The following is a 14,673-nucleotide window of genomic DNA, read 5'->3' on the forward strand; positions in this document are numbered from 1 at the left end:
TCGATGTTAATAAATTTCTCTTCTTCAGTAATGCTTTTCTTCCTATTGCCAATCTACATTTTAAATCCTCTCTACTTCGGCCATAATCAGTTATTTTCCTGCCCAAATAGCAAAACTCATCTACTGCTTTAAGGGCCTCGTTTCGTAATTTAACTCCCTCAGCATCACCTGATTTAATTCGACTCCATTTCATTATCCTAGTTTTGTTTTTGTTGATGTTCATCTTACACTGAATGGCCAAAGAAACTAGTATAAGCATGTGTATTCAAATACAGAGATACGTAAACAGGCAGAATACGGCGCTGCGGTCGGCAACGCCTATGTAAGACAACAAGTGTCTGGCGCAGATCGGTCACTACTGCTAAAATGGCAGGTTGTCAGGATTGTAGTGAGTTTTAACGTTGTATTATAGTCGGCATACGAGCGATGGGACACAGAATCTCCGTGGTAGCGATGAAGAGGGTTCAAATGACTCTGATCACTATGGGACTTAACTTCTGAGGTCATCAGTCCCCTAGAACTCAGAACTACTTAAACATAACTAACCATCACACACATCCATGCCCGAGGCAGGATTCGAACCTACGACCGTAGAGGTCTCGCGGTTCCAAATTGTAACGCCTAGAACCGCTCGGCCACCCAGGCCGGCTGATGAAGAGGGGCTTTTCCCACACGACCATTTCACGAGTGTACCAAGAATACCAGAAATCCGGCAGAACATCAAATCTCCGACATCGCTGCGGCCGGAAAAAGATCCTGTAAGAACGGGACCAACGACGAGTGAAGAGAATCGTTCAACGTGACAGAAATGCAACCCTTCCGCAAATTGCTCCAGATATCAATGCTGGGCCATCATCGTGCAAAGCATTCAACGAAACATTATCGATATGGGCTGTGGGAGCAGAAGACCCACTCGTGTACCTGTTGATGACTGCACAACACAAGACTTTACGCCTCGCCTGGGCCCGTCAGCATTGGACTGTTGATGACAAGAAACGTGTTGCCTAGTCTGAAGAGTCCCACTTCAAATTGTAATTTAGCGAGTATGGGTATGGAGACAACCTCATGAAGCCCTGACCGCAGCATGTCAGCAGGGGACTGTTCAAGATGGTGGAGACTCAGCAATGGTGGGGCCCTGTGCAGTTGGAGTGATATGGGACCCCCGATATGTCTAGATACGACTCTGACAGGTCATACTTTCGTAAGCATCCTCTCTGATCAGCTGCATCCATTCATGTCCATTGCGCATTCCGACGGACTTGGACAATTTCCGCGGAACACCCCACACGTTCAGAATTGCTACAGAGTGGTTCCAGGAACACTCTTCTGAGTATAAACACTTCCGCTGGCCACCGGACTCCCCAGACATGACATTATTGAGTATACCTGGGATGTCCTGTAACGTTCTGTTCAAGTGAGATTTCCACCCCTCGTACTCTTACGGATTTATGGACTCCCCTGCAGGACTGATGGCGTCAATTCCCTCCAGCACTACTTCAGACATTAGTCGAGTCCATGCCACTTCTACGTGTTTGACGGGGCCCTACACGATATTAGTCAGGTGTGCCAGTTCAAATGGTTCAAATGGCTCTGAGCACTATGGGACATAACTTCTGAGGTCATCAGTCGCCTAGAACTTAGAACTACTTAAACCTAACTAACCTAAGGAAATCACACACATCCATGCCCGAGGCAGGATTCGAACCTGCGACCGTAGCGGTCGCGCGGTTCCAGACTGAAGCGCCTAGAACCGCTCGGCCACCACGGCCGGCGGTGTGCCAGTTCCTTTGACTCTTAAGTGTATATCAAATCATTCTTCGGACTGAACAACACAAAAATATGTAAAGGATGAAGTGTACGTTAATATCGTCTGCAGCTGAGAAGAGGGTATGAAGAACGACTGCTCTTCCAAATCCTTTTCTGTCTCTGGTAGAATTACAATATCATCGGCAAACCTCCAAGTTTTTATTTCTCTTCCCTCAAATTTAATTCGTACTATTTGGTCTCATTTACTGCTTATTCAGTGTACATACTGAATAACATCGGGGATAGGCTACAACCCTGTCTCACTCCCTTCTTAATTGCTGCTTCCCTTTCATGCCGCCGGCCGGAGTGGCCATGCGGTTCTAGGCGCTACAGTCTGGAACCGCGAGACCGCTACGTTCGCAGGTTCGAATCCTGTCTCGGGCATGGATGTGTGTGATGTCCTTAGGTTAGTTAGGTTTAAGTTGTTCTAAGTTCTAGGGGTCTTATGACCTCAGAAGTTGAGTCCCATAGTGCTCAGAGCCATTTGAACCATTTTGAACCTTTCATGCCCCCCGGCTCTTACTAGTGCCGTCTGGTTTCTGACTAAGTTAGATGTAGCCTTTCGCTCCCTATATTTTACTCCTGCTACCGTCTGAATTTCGAAGAGAGTATTCCAGTCAACACTGGCAAAAGCTTTCTCCAAATCTGCAAATGCCATAACGTAGTTCCGCCTTTCCTTAAGTGTCTTCTAAGATAGGTCGTAGGGTCAGGATTGCCTCGAGATTAGCATAAGGAAGCACAATACAGACGTCGTTATCAAACAGGGCAAAAATCTAGTGGCTTATGGGCGTTGTCGGGAGGGGGGGGGGAGGGAGGAGGCCGAATACTGTGACTGCCAAAAGACACCTCAAAACTGTTATCTTCGTACATGGCATCAAACTCGAATTTCCTCTTGCTCCATGTACTGAAGAGAATAATCCTAAAATCTATCAAACTCAAACAAATTAAATGTATAACAGCAAAAATGACTGTCTAGTACTGATTCAGACAGATAAAAAATAAACTTCGGGGAGTGTGACAAGATCCTTACTGATCACGTCGTACATTAAGGACCTATTTATTAGTACCATGGCATCTCCTGCAGGTAATGCACTTGTCTATAATGAAGTATTGTCTATGAAGTACAGCCCATAGATGCAATCAGATCTTCTCAAGAATTCAAAGAAGCACTCAGATGGGTAACTTACTCTACATGAACATGAATGTTACGTTATAGACTGACCGTCCGGAGATATCCGAGAATGATTATCTTCCTGGAGTATAAGCGACATCAGCACAATAACTGCGACCGCAGCTTGAACTAAACACAACAAAGAACAAGTGTGCATTTGGCCAGTCACTTGCGAGCAAGCAGTGTTAAGTAGTGAACGCGAGCGGGTACAGGGTGTCAACGTTGCCGTGTCGCAAATCGCAAAGGAGCAACATCTCTAAGTCAAGTGTTAAAGATGTTCTCCAGAATTTTTTGAAGAAGAGAGAAGTGTGTGTAGCGTTTGTCCAGTACATCCTGACCCTCGAACAAATACAGCAACGCGTGGACGCCTACAGTATCTTGACTGAAATGCTAAACGGGGACAGTTACTTTCGAGAAAAATCATAGGTAACGAGACTTGGTGTTACTAATACTAAGCTACCACAAAACGACAAACTGCAGAAATTCGCATAGAGGGTCAACGCTTTCACGACATAATAGGCAATAAAGCGAATGTGAGGAGCGCGTTGAACAACATCCCAAAGAGGAACTTTTTTCAAAGTGACACATTGTTGTATGAACGTCCGGTGAACTTTATAAACGTGTGCGTGAGGCGAGGTGCTTATGACGACTACGTGAAACACCTCCAGCATTAAAACCACCATCTCAATTGTTCTTTATTCCATGTAAATCCATTCTCGAAACATTTCGGACTGACGAAAAAAAAAAAAAAGAAAGAAAGGTATTGTCAGTGTGACAGCATTGCAATCGTCATCTCACACAAATACTTGGGTCTAACAAATAGTTGCAGACATGACATGGAATTGTTAAAAAGCATTCGAGAGGATGACGGTTCAAACCCGTATCCGACCATCCTGATCTAGGTTTCCCGTGACTTGAGGAAAATTCCCGGATGGTTCCCTTGATAGGGCACGGCCGATTTCCTTACCCATCCTTGTCTCATCCAATCGAACCGATGACGTCGCTGTTTGGTCTCCTGCCCCCCCACCCCACCCCCCACCCCCCCACCGTCCCCTCAAATCAACCAGACAACAAGATGCTTTGTGTTTCTAAATATTTTAGCGATGAGTAACATTTGTAATGTGCTAAGTTTTATACACTTGACATCTTGTGCATTGGGTCAGCGTAAAATGAACATATTTTGATACAAAAAAAAAATGTTTAACACCTGAAGATAACAGAAAAGACTGTTGAAACCGGTTGACTTGCGTAAAAAAGTATTTTGTGCGGTCTTGGTTTTTGAATGGTTTGTAACACTCCACCCATCACTTTGCTGGTTTTGGCGTGTGTTCACCCCAACTAATTGACTAACAGATCAACAGAGAGTGCAAAACTGCCGCAATATCTGATAACACAAAAAAGTAATATGGCCCTGTGACTCCTGATTGAACTGCGGTGGCAGTGTTGACATTAATTTATTCAGAATTGATCACTTTTAATTAAAAAGGGGCGCGCATTGATGTTATATTCAGCTATTGAACACCAGATGCCAATGTTGAACATAAAATTAATTAAGAAAGTGACTTCGGATTTCAACTACTTGATTGAAAACAGAAGCAGTCAATTAGCACAAATTTATTTTAACTCCCGACTTTCAATCATCACATTACAAGACTCTCCTATCAGGCAGTGGTAATAATTTGCGTTTGCGTGCAGTAAAGCGCGATAACTCAAAAGTAATTCATATCTATTGACCCAGGCGTAATGCGAAGTGCGAGAAGAATTCTACAATACATAGCCCATGAAACCCTCATGGATACTTTCCCGACGTGATCCAACAAATTAATCAGTGGCCGGAGAGGGCGCAATATCACCGCAGCGGCGTCCTTGTGCAGACATCGGCCGACCTCGTGGTGCTGCAAGGCTGCGCTCATCTATTCACTCCTAGCTATCTTGCTCAGTATACAGCTGAACCAAAACTTCCTATCTCCAAGCTCATTCGTCCCATTTCCTAAGTCCTAAACTGCAGAGATGCTCACTCTTTCCCAGGCAAACTGAGTACAGAATGCCACGTCTGCACTCTAGGCAAGCTGGGAAGACCTCTACGGGGACTTCTCCCAGTCCGCTCTTCGCCTCGGTTTCCCCTCCAGCAAAATCACTTACGCCAATTGCAGCGCAAGTCGCATTAATTACGGGTCGCTTCCCAGCGCCGACCAATGCCTGCTCTGGGAAGTGAACAAATTCCCCAAAATTTCCCTTCCTCTCAACTTCTTCTATTTAGTTCCTCTCAGGCCACCCATCTGACTCCCAGTGGAGTACTTCAAATTCCTCAGTCCTACGTTCCCATTGGAGGCTGGCGTATTTCATTCTGTCGCTCTTCACCTGATTTACTTCAGACTCTGCGGACCGTGAATTCAGCGTGAAGTTGCTATAGTCACAAACACGCATATTTTGACCTCTGTTGACTGCTCCACCATAGCTTTGCGCGGCTTTCTGGCATGTTTCCCTGAAAACAGGAGAACGGACATTTATCAACAGGTGTACAAGTTCTCCGTCTGTTTCCTGGTACACCAGCATGAAGTCGGGGTCAACCACCCACTCACTGTCACTCATCTTAAGGCGGCTGGAGGCCGCGCCGCGTTACCGCTTTCTCAGAGCTTGAGCCGCCCTAAGCTGCCTGTTGTTGCTTGCCTTCGCCGTTCCCCAGCCGGCCACGGTCGACTCTAAATGCTTCCCTGGGGTAAACTAGAGTCCAGTAAAGCGACTCGTTTCCACAAAGTTTTCATGTCGTGTGAATTACTTTAAAACCATCACCCGACATTAATTATTCGAATACGTCCATACTATACCCTCTACAAGATGCATTGTATGTTGTCAGTCATATTGTTCAGCCCTACTGTTCGCTCAACGTGAGTTAGGTGATCTCTAATGACCTCATGTAATGGGCATAGTTCTTGCCATCTTACAAGTGCACTGGACTCGCATTCGAGAGGACGACAGTTCAAACCCGTATCCGACCATCCTGGTCTAGGTTTTCCGTGACTTCAGGCAAATTCCCAGATGGTTCCCTTGATAGGGCACGGCCGATTTCCTTACCCATCCTTGCCTCATCCAGTCGAACTGATGACGTCGCTGTTTGGTCTCGTGCCCCCCCCCCCCCCCCCCCACTGTCCCCCCAAATCAACTAGACAACAAGATGCTTTGTGTTTCTAAATATTTTAGCGATGAGAAACATTTATAATGTGCTGAGTTTTATACACTTGACATCTTGTGCCTGGGGTCAGTGTAAAATGAACCAATTTTGATATAAAAAACATGTTTAACACTTGAAGATAACAGAAAAGACTGTTGAAACCGGTTGTCTTGCGTAAAAAATATTTTGTGCGATCTTGGCTTTTGAATGGTTTTTAACAATTAAAACAGATCGCCCTTCAATAATCTCATACTGAGAAAATTGTGTGACGTGGAATGTTCACATAGGCTGAGTCGCACATAAAACAGGTGGTAGACTCGCTTTAATTGGAGGGAAAGTGAAAGAACACAGCCTACGTTGGAGAGTCCGTACAAAACGCTCGTATGCCTACTCCTGCTTTGTTGCTCATGTGTGCGCTATCCAAGACAGGTAGTAATATTACGTAACTTGAAGAAATGCGGAACGAGTAGTCATAGGTTGGTTTGACTCAGAAGTGACAGACCATCTGTACTACATCACTTCGCAGGCGCTTGAAAATGGACTCCACCAATCCCGCGCAATCCCAATTACAAATAGTCAAGAACAAGTATTATGCGAACAATTTAGGTAACACTACGGCTCCCGTAGTACGAACGCCGTGGTGACTGGAAACACACTGGTGCGCAAAACGTAAGGACGACAGTAACTTCCGCATGATGTGTTACTGTCAAGTAGCATAACTCACTCAGATTTCGACCATACCTATAAAGAACTGCTATAGTATAATACTGTAGGTAACTGAAAGAAGTATGTAATTACCGTCGTAGTCAGAGATAATAATTTCACTGAAGTCACTGCGATTTATGATGGTCCCCTCGACACTACAAAAGGTGGGAGATGATTCTTCATAGGTTGTATGATCAGCAGCAACAGCCGCTCTGCAACGTGCTCCAGTACTGGTCATAAGTTTGGTAAGGAGTTCTTGCGGTAGGTCGTTCTATTCCTCAACCGGCACGATCCACTGTTGGGTGGTCGTTGGTGCATTTGGACGAGCCACAATACGTCTGTCTACTCACCGCATCCCACAAGCGCTCGATATGTAAGCCGTGGGAAAAGGCTGGCTAGTCCAAGAGCTCCTCCACCTGAGTCCTTTGATGCAGTCGAGCGTAGTCATCCCTAGAAATGGTCACAGCCGAATGATCCCCGAAAAGGCGCACCATTATGCCTCCCCTCACCATAAAACCAGCACCAACAAAACAATTATGTCTGGTAATATTCCGGAGTGCCTACGTGTTCCCACCTGTTGCCTTATGAGGGTACGTTCAGAATCAGTATTTAGACTGTATCTGCTCTCAGCGGAGATCGTGGTCCAGCTGCAGGTTTGAAAGAAACGCTACATACTGCTAGTCGTGCAAGAGAGCCCGCCCCCTCCCACTCCCGCCCCACATTGAGACTGTACAGCGTGAGATTGTGTGTCTCGCAGTGCTATTAAATTTCGTCGTAGTTGCAGCGGTTATGTGACGTGGTCGCCTTCTTGCTTCTGGCCGAGAGCAGCGTCTCTGCGATTGGTCAGCCTCTTTTTACGCCGTTACAGCCTCACTTCCATGTAAACTGTCCCTTTCCCAGGTGGGCTCGCCTCTTCTTATGAGATTCACTGGCTGCCTTCTGCCGACAATAAGTTCCTCAGACCACACCAGGAGTGTAAGAAACACAGGGACTTCCTCTCAAACCGACATGTCCAGTACTGTCAACAAAATAACCACCAAATAGAGGTAGAAAATATAACAATATCGATTAGCGATAAATGACAGTAATTGTACATCTGTTTACTAAGCTCCTTGAGAGACTTTTAAAGTGTCATTCCTGCAGTGCCCCAAATGTGACTGTATGGTTAGATGTGCATCTATACTAAGCAAGCAATCTTGCGGTGCGTTGTGGAGTGTACTTTTGGTATCATTGTATTTTTTCCCTTCCCTATTCAATTCACCATTCTCGGGGAAGAAAAAGATTCTTAGTAAAGCTCCACATGACAAAGTCCCTATAATGCTCGATGTAGGAAGAAGTACTACATTTCCCACCTCTTCTTGAAGCGTGACCACTCAAAATTCCAACAGTAGACATTGCAATGGTGCACGATGCCTCTCTTGTAGCTATAACCACTGGATTTTGTAGAACATCTCCGTAAAGTTCTCAACACGAGTAAACGATCCCGTGGCGAAACGAGCCATTCTGTGTTGGATCTTCTCTGTCTCTTCTGTTCACAGCGTTTGCTAAGGGTCTGTTATTAATGCACAGAACTCAAGAGAGGGCAAAACGAGTATCTTGTTAGCCGTATTTTACGGTAGGAATCGTTCCCAGTAGTTTGTCGTCTATATGGTGGTCTAACATTAGCGGACCTATCCGCCTATTCATATGCGGTACGTTACATTTATTTGCGTTCAGGGTCAGCTCCCAGTCCTTTCACAAGTCGTGGATGGATCCTCTGCAAGTCGTCCTGCTTTTCCCTACAGTCTTTTGGTCTTTCAACCTTCCTAAAGACAGTAGCATCGTCCCCGAATACCATCACTGTGCCTCGAGCGTCATCCACTGCATCATTAACACAAATGACGCTCCCTTGAGATAATCTGTAAAATACATTTACATCTGTACATTTTATTCCATTAGGTGAAAGACGCAAGGCGGTCCAGTACCTAATCACAAACCTGTTTTCTTATTCTGTAAACTCGTATTTTTCTCACTAAACAACAGTGAGGAACGGTACTAAATGCCTGGAGGAAATCAAAGAACACAGCATTTTCTTGAACGCCTATATCTGCAGAGTTCTGCGTCTCTTGAGCCGAGCGAGCCGAGTTTCTCAAGATCCCTGTTTAAAGAATCCAGGTTGGTTTCTATATCGCAGAGCTTCGTTCTCCAAGCACGTAATAAGTCGCGAGCATAACACATGTTGCATGATTTTATAATCTAACCAGATGTAGAAAGTGCAATGTAACCGGCAGAAAATCTAACAGATATACAATGGTACTGCATAGCATAGGTGTACGAGGGCTATTCGGAAAGTAAGTTTCGAACAGTTGCGAAATGAAAAGCACGGTGAAAATCGCATTGAACATTGTATAGATGTATTGGGCACTGTCTCTAGAAATCTGATTAATCGTATGACGTCGGTCTTTTCAGTTCTAAGCGCCCAGTGGCACGTACACATTCCTAGAAAACAGAGTCTCCTACGAAGTATGAGGGTGTGGATAGAAATTTCGCCTGATGTCATGCAAACCATATAACTATAATGCGTTTCTTTCTTCATGACAGTTCTCGGCCTCACTCTGCAGGTGCACTGAAGACGCTTTTGCAGCGTTTTAGATGGGCGGTGTTTGATCACCGACAACACACCCCATAAATCGTTCCCCCTGAGTTTCGTATCTGCTTCCATGAACCGCTGGCTATGGAGACAACGTTTTGGCAGAAACAACGAGCTGTAGACCAGGGGAAGGAACTGGTGGAAATCGCAGGCGAATGCCTTCTATGACGAGGGTATTCGAAAGTTGGGTCAACGCTACGACAAATAAGTAGGAGTGGCGATTACGTAATGAAATGATAATTAAATGAACACCCTAGCTGCAAGCAGGCGTTGATACACTTCGTTGGGGACATGTTGAAAATGTGTGCCCCGACCGGGACTCGAACCCGGGATCTCCTGCTTACATGGCAGACGCTCTATCCATCTGAGCCACCGCGGGCACAGAGGATAGTGCGTCTGCAGGGACTTATCCCTTGCACGCTCCCCGTGAGATCCACATTCCCAACATGTCCACAACACTACATTCGTAGTGCGCCTATTAGATGTTTGCCCATCATACTCATTACTCGTGGCAGATTAATCTACCAAGTCCCGTACGAGTTCGGGCATAGCGTGTGCGTTCGCACACAAGAAGGTCAAAGGCCGGGAACCCATATTTATTTTAACTATATATGACCATGCAGCTTTGCTAGAATTGAAATGATAATTAAATGAACACCCTAGCTGCAAGCAGGCGTTGATACACTTCGTTGGGGACATGTTGAAAATGTGTGCCCCGACCGGGACTCGAACCCGGGATCTCCTGCTTACATGGCAGACGCTCTATCCATCTGAGCCACCGCGGGCACAGAGGATAGTGCGTCTGCAGGGACTTATCCCTTGCACGCTCCCCGTGAGATCCACATTCGCAACATGTCCACAACACTACATTCGTAGTGCGCCTATTAGATGTTTGCCCATCATACTCATTACTCGTGGCAGATTAATCTACCAAGTCCCGTACGAGTTCGGGCATAGCGTGTGCGTTCGCACACAAGAAGGTCAAAGGCCGGGAACCCATATTTATTTTAACTATATATGACCATGCAGCTTTGCAGCTCAGATGGATAGAGCGTCTGCCATGTAAGCAGGAGATCCCGGGTTCGAGTCCCGGTCGGGGCACACATTTTCAACATGTCCCCAACGAAGTGTATCAACGCCTGCTTGCAGCTAGGGTGTTCATTTAATTATCATTTCAATTCTAGCAAAGCTGCATGGTCATATATAGTTAAAATAGATTACGTAATGAGTAGCTGGAAGGTGTAGCTACCGGTTGCAAATAAAAACATTTTGATTTTCTCAGTACATTCCACTTCTCGACCGACTGGACTTACTTTCGTAGATGAAAATGCAGATTACTGTAACAAATGACAGTTAGTGTTCTTCTTCCTATGTGTTCCGGAGTATTACACCTCTGTCATCAGGCGGATTTATTTCAGTTAATAAGGTATAAATGATTAGCAGTGAACGGTAATTCTCACGCTCAGACGCCACATCGTGACTGCTTGCATAGTAGCGGCGCAAAAATGTCACCGATAAAATTTCGTCGCTGGAATAATGTCGGTAGAAAGTAAACGTCAGTGACATGCAGTTTGGGAACAGGGTAATCAAATGTATGTCATTTACCCTTATTCAGTACTCGTGATTCGCTTCCCACACACTCACACATTTTCAACATGTCCCCAACGAAGTGTATCAACGCCTGCTTGCAGCTAGGGTGTTCATTTAATTATCATTTCAATTCTAGCAAAGCTGCATGGTCATATATAGTTAAAATAGATTACGTAATGAGTAGCTGGAAGGTGTAGCTACCGGTTGCAAATAAAAACATTTTGATTTTCTCAGTACATTCCACTTCTCGACCGACTGGACTTACTTTCGTAGATGAAAATGCAGATTACTGTAACAAATGACAGTTAGTGTTCTTCTTCCTATGTGTTCCGGAGTATTACACCTCTGTCATCAGGCGGATTTATTTCAGTTAATAAGGTATAAATGATTAGCAGTGAACGGTAATTCTCACGCTCAGACGCCACATCGTGACTGCTTGCATAGTAGCGGCGCAAAAATGTCACCGATAAAATTTCGTCGCTGGAATAATGTCGGTAGAAAGTAAACGTCAGTGACATGCAGTTTGGGAACAGGGTAATCAAATGTATGTCATTTACCCTTATTCAGTACTCGTGATTCGCTTCCCACACACTGCACTATGTAGAGCTTTGTGTCAGAAATCTATAGCTCGTGAGTTCTGTTCCGGATCTCCGTGTAAGCTTCTGAAATTTTCTGTTTTTTCGCTTCCTGATAATTCGGTAGTACACGTTGTTTCTGAAACTTAACATGTCCTTCAACTACGGTCTCTCTAACGTTCACCATAAAGATTATTATTCGGGTATGTCAAAAACAGCTTTGCCGATTATTAATCATTTAAACACAATACTGGGTCTCGGTGGCTCAGAGTGGGAACGCCAGACTACAGACCCCCAGGTAAAACCAAGAATTTTTAGCTGTCACCTTTCGTTCACCTCTGGCAACTTTCGTTGATGTAAAAAACACTGACTTGGACCATCGGTCGGATTCCACGTCAAACTGTGGGACTCTCTATAACTGGTTGGGTGAGTCACTTCACAGATCACATAAAGACAATAGAATAGCAAGACAACAATCTGCACGAACAGTTCGACGACGTTTGCAGCAGCATGGAGTATCATCTCGGAGACCATGGCTGCGGTTACCTTTGACGCTGCATCACAGACAGGAGCGCCTGAGATGGCGTACTCAACGACGAACCTGGGTGCACGAATGGCAAAACATCATTTTTTCGGATGAATCCAGATTCTGTTTACAGCATCTTGATCTCGGTGAACGCACATTGGAAGCGAGTATTCGTCATCGCCAAACTGGCGTATCACTCGGCGTGATGGTATGGGGTGCCATTGGTTACACGTCTCGGTCACCTCTTGTTCGCATTGACGGCTGTTTAAACAGTGGACTTACATTTCAGATGTGTTACGACCCGTGGCTCTACCCTTCATTCGATCCCTGCGAAACCCTACATTTCAGCAGGATAATACACGACCGCATGTTGCAGGTCCTGTACGGGCCTTTCTGGATACAGAAAATGTTCGACTGCTGCCCTGGCCAGCACATTCTCCAGATCTCTCACCAAATGAAAACGTCTGGTCAATGGTGGCCGAGCAACTGGCTCGTCACAATACACCAGTCACTACTCTTGATGAAATGTGATGTTGTGTTGAAGCTGCATGGGCAGGTCATGGAACAGAACCTCCAAAACCAATACGTTTCCCTGGAAAGACACTACTTAAACACAGTCGCACATAGCCGAGAGCTGCACGTTACTAATACGCTCGTGTTGATTGGTTGCAGTATGTAACAATAAAGAAAGAGTTACATGCGACCTGTATGCGGCTTCTCTACAGTTTTAATTTTTAACGGTCGCTGTTCATCTGCGAGCAAATGCCTGCGCTCCATAAACAGAATAAACGTTTGAAGACAAAATACAACTCTAAAAGTGGAATTGATAAAAACGATTGTACGTGTAAGTGTTAAAAAAATTGCACAGTTGTTTAATAAGACTTGCTGCATATGATGTATAGTGATTAAGGAACCAGATACCAGATACGAGATCGCGCAGTCTCAAATCAGAAAATTAAAAAAAAATTAATAAATAAATAAAAATTTGTACCTATACACTGAGGCAATGCCTTGTGTTCGCCTTTTTCCCGCAATAAATACATAAATAAATAAATAGAAAAGTAAAAAAGAAGGATCCCCTGGCGTAACTGAGCAGCGTAGTGACGGGTACCGAATGAAGATACTTCATTTACATTTGGTTACATGTTGCTCAATTTCTTCCCTTTGACCTCGATTTTTTACTGAAAAGGCGCACGGCTCAAAGTTTTGTTACAAATATTTACGTACTGGTTTATCCACCGAATCACTCGGTGTTGTCCGAATTATCTAATTTTGGTCAGACTTAGTGGGCAACTTCCAGAAACTGAACTAAGCACAGATTTTGTACTCAAATGGTTCAAATGGCTCTGAGCACTATGGGACTTAACTACTGTGGTCATTAGTCCCCTAGAACTTAGAACTACTTAAACCTAACTAACCTAAGGACATCACACACAGCCACGCCCGAGGCAGGATTCGAACCTGCGACCGTAGCAGTCGCGCGGTTCCGGACTGCGCGCCTAGAACCGCAAGACCACCGCGGCCGGCGATTGTGTACTAATCTCCGGTTTTTCTTATTTTTCCTTGACTTTATCCCATATCTTCATCTGGTCGACATGCTGATTACTTGATTTGGCAATATTAGTGACAGAGCGTGGCCGAATGGCCTTCTTGCCTTGTCCTCCTTCCCTTATCTATCTTCCATCACTCTCTCCCCTCGCCCCGAGACGGAACGTGTGCGCCGCAACTGTCTGCGTAGAGTAATAGCATGTGATAGCTTGCGAACGTAGTGCTAAATGTTTGCGTAACCTGTAATTGTGGCGGTATGCGGGATACCGACTAAAACCATATCTAGGTTTCCCGGAAAGCAATCCTCGTCAAACCCACGGGCGGATTAAGTCCGGGGCCATACGTAAACCTGAATCCCGGTAATGGTGTGGTAACGCTTGCAGTTATCGAGGCGGTTTCCTACTGATCTCTGTTTAATTTGGAATTTAAAAAATCCGGTATTCACATGCGCAGATTTTGGTTACTTTTGTATTTAATGGTCAACTTCCACAAACCCACCTGAGCACAAATCGACACATAAATCACTGCCTAATTCGGGTTGTAGAGTAAATACAACGGTGAAGCTGGCTGGGACCACTGAAAGGTTGCCCATAAACAGATGTACATACAGCTCGTCTACGCCTAATTAACTGGAAAAAGAAATAATCCTACTAAAAACGTTGAGGGTTGTTAGTAAATGTCAGTCGTTTCACTAATTCGTATTTTCAACTGGTATCCGAGATAATGAAACGAGTTAAGCGAAGAGATGATGCTGCGCGTGCTGGAACTGGAGAACATCCCTAACTACGTGCGGAACAGTTGCCAGGGCAGCTAAGTCGCTTGCCAAATAAAGCCAGTATGGACCCGTCGACGACCTGATGAGAGTGAGGCTGGAGTAGAGTTAACGCGATGAACGTTTCCAGCTTTCCAGCATATATGAACAAAAGACAAAAAAGAGGTAAAAAGCGCGAA

General features: G+C 45.0%; 2 non-coding genes across 2 annotated transcripts; both read right to left on the reverse strand.

The window, feature by feature from the left end:
- Positions 1-9,788: 9,788 nt before the first annotated feature.
- Positions 9,789-9,863, reverse strand: Trnat-ugu (transfer RNA threonine (anticodon UGU)). Its single transcript has one exon. It is a non-coding gene; the product is annotated as a tRNA-Thr (tRNA).
- Positions 9,864-10,194: 331 nt separating this feature from the next.
- Positions 10,195-10,269, reverse strand: Trnat-ugu (transfer RNA threonine (anticodon UGU)). The gene has a single exon. It is a non-coding gene; the product is annotated as a tRNA-Thr (tRNA).
- Between the last annotated feature and the right edge of the window lie 4,404 nt (positions 10,270-14,673).

The sequence above is a fragment of the Schistocerca nitens genome, chromosome 1 (genome assembly GCF_023898315.1).
Source record: "Schistocerca nitens isolate TAMUIC-IGC-003100 chromosome 1, iqSchNite1.1, whole genome shotgun sequence".
Classification (NCBI taxonomy): Eukaryota; Metazoa; Arthropoda; class Insecta; order Orthoptera; family Acrididae; genus Schistocerca; species Schistocerca nitens.